This window comes from Gossypium arboreum, chromosome 9, assembly GCF_025698485.1.
Source record: "Gossypium arboreum isolate Shixiya-1 chromosome 9, ASM2569848v2, whole genome shotgun sequence".
NCBI classification, from domain to species: Eukaryota; Viridiplantae; Streptophyta; class Magnoliopsida; order Malvales; family Malvaceae; genus Gossypium; species Gossypium arboreum.
This window is the reverse complement of record NC_069078.1, coordinates 54,842,775-54,845,893: the sequence shown is the minus strand read 5'-3', so window position 1 is coordinate 54,845,893 and position 3,119 is coordinate 54,842,775.

Below are 3,119 nucleotides of genomic sequence, written 5' to 3'. Positions count from 1 at the left end.
CCAACACTTTAACTCCTTACCACTAGAACCAGCAGGTTCATTCTGATATGAATTTATAGGTACATTAATATAAGCTGACCGAACAAAGATAGGGCTTAAACCCAAAAATAACATGATTTTCTAAATTCAAGGCTTGAACTTGGGACCTCACACACACACCAAGAACACTTAACCACTGAAGCAGACACACAGTTGTGTCTAACAGTTATAGAAACAGAAATAAAAATATTGGGGCGTTACATTAATGGTATGTCATTTTCTATACTTAACGGTAACATTTCGTACCATATCATCTTTCCTTTAAAACCTTTGTTCCCTGTTAAGCCCAAAATATTTGGTAACATATGTTTGGTTTATGATGTTCATCCACAAGTTACAAAATTGGACCCAAAGTCTCTCAAACGTGTTCCTTGGTTATTGCCAACTTAAAAAGGGTTATAAATATTACTCTCTTAATCTTAAGAGGTATCTTGTGTCTGTTGATTACCTTTATTGAAAATACACTTTTTCCTTGTGTCGTTCGTATACTACTTCCTTTGAAAATGATGATCTGTTGTTATATACAGTGAGTTGTCCTGTCAAATCATCTAAAATAGATATACTAGAACATGCAACAACTTGATCACCAATCATTAATATTTATTCGAGATGGAAAAATTCCCCAGAAACACGTCCGTCACCAGCGGTTTCATCGAAAGATTCGGTCCCTAGTCAATCTAATCGTACTATCAACCTTTCCATTGCCCTCCAGAAAGGTAAAAAAACAATGCACTTATCCCATCTCCTATTTTATCTTTTATGATCATTTATCCCTTATTACTAACTCTTTCGTTCCTTCATTACACTCTATTTCCATTCCTAAAATGTTAGGGAGGCTTTATCTCATCTTGGCTAGCAAGATGCAATGATTGAGGAGATATATGCTTTATATGGTAATGGTGCTTGGGAATTGGTTAATTTGCTGACTAGAAAGAAGGCTATTAGATGTAAATGGGTGTTTACGATCAAAGTTAATCCTGATGGTTCCATTGCTCGACTAAAAGTCGATCTTTTTGGTAAAAGATATGCTCAGACCTATGGGGTTGATTACTCAGATACTTTCTCTCTAATAGTAAGATAGCTTTTGCTTGTTTTTTCATTTTTATGGTGGCTACATATGGGTGGCCCTTGCACCAACTTGATTCAAAAATGCTTTTCTATATTGTGATCTACAAGAAAAGGTCTATATGGAGCCATCACCTAGTTTTGTTACCCAAAGGGAGAGTGCGAAGGTGTGTCATCTTCAAAAGTATCTGTATGGCATGAAACAGAGCCCATGAGTGTGGTTTAGAAGTTTTAGTGATCCATGATTTTGGTTTACAAAAAAATAGTTGTGATCACTAAATTTTCTACAAACACTCGGAGGTATGCATGATTCTTCTAGTAGTTTATGTTAATGGTATTGTTATTATTAAGAGTGGTGATGCATGTATTCTTACTTTGAAATCATTCATTTATACTCAATTTCAAATGAAATATTTGGGACAGTTGAAATATTTTCTTGGAGTTGAAGTTACTAGGAGTAAGAAGGGTATTTTCTTGTCTTCAAGGAATTATACCCTTGACTTGCTTGAAGAAACTAGAAAGTACCAATGAAATCTAATTTTCAACTTATAAAGGATGATAACACTTCGTTTGAGGATCCTAAGAGGTATAGAAGACTAGTTGGGAAACTGAATTATCTCAAAGTTACTCATCTTGATATCACATATTCTGTTAGTGCTGTGAACCAATTCATGTCTTCACCAAAAATTAAACATTGGTCAGCATTAGAAAAAATCTTAAGTTACCTAAAAGGTTGTGGTCTTCTATTTTAGTATAATGGGCACACAAGCATTGAATGCTTCATTGATGCAGATTGGGTAGGATCAAAGATGGATAGGAGATCAACTAATGGTTACTGTGTTTGCGAGAGGAAATCCAATTACTTGGAAAAGTAAGAAGCATAGTGTAGTTTTGTGGTCTAGTGCGAAATTCGAATACAAAGCTATAACATAATTTGTATAACAGCTCGTTTTTAGTCAATAAGAACAATGGTTTTGGGACCACAAATTTGAGGTCAAAATATTTATTTTATTATTATTTTAATGTCTAAAGTATGATACTATGTTGGTGTGAAAACTTCGTTAAGAAATTTTATCGTTTGGTTGGTCAATTTGATAAAAAATGACTAAATAAAATGTGTAAAAGTAGAGTTCTATTAGTTAAAAGTATCTAATAACTATAGAACCTTAAAGTAAAGGTCCTTATGATATAATTATACCATTAATAGCATGATTGGACATATATGGACATATATTAAGGTGTTTTGATGGTTATTAATTAAGGTTAAAATGTAAATTAACAAATAAAGGTTAATAAAACAAAACAAAATCAAAATTTTGTCCATCTTTCTCTCAATTGCCAAAAATTGAAGATAGGAGAAACCAATTTAGGGTTTAAAGCATTCAAAAACTTTAAGCTTAAATTGGTGAGTAATTTTAACTCGGTTTTTAATGATTCCTACGTTTTTGTGATCGTTGCATCTAGTACTAGCTAGCCTAGAGACTATTTTGCAAAACTGTTAAAGATTTTGAAAGTTGCTATTAATGAAAATATGTGTTCTTTGATGTCTGATTACGAAATATAAAATCTTGTTGTTAGATTTACATATTTTGTAAAGATATTTTTAGTAAAAATGCAAAATAGGGATTTATTTGTGAAAATGTGAAAATGTGTGGTTAAATGGGTTAAAAATTGAAAAACAGGGCTGCTAGGGGCACAATAGTAATTTGACTAGTATTGGTCTATTTTGAATTGTATTAATTTGTGATTTTAAGAAATAAGGACTAAATTGTAAAAATCTAAAAGTTAGGGGCCAATGTGTAAAATAGCTCTAATGTGTGTTTTGGATTAAATTGAATAGAGAGATGATTAAATAAGTTAATTTTAAATATATTTAGATCAAGAAAAGTGGAATTCAGATATAGATCGGAGAAAAACTAAAGTACTCGATTAATCGACCAATTTCATCGTTTTCAAACCCGAAGTAAGTTCGTATGCGGTAAATTTCATTATAAATGTATTATGAATGCTTTGAT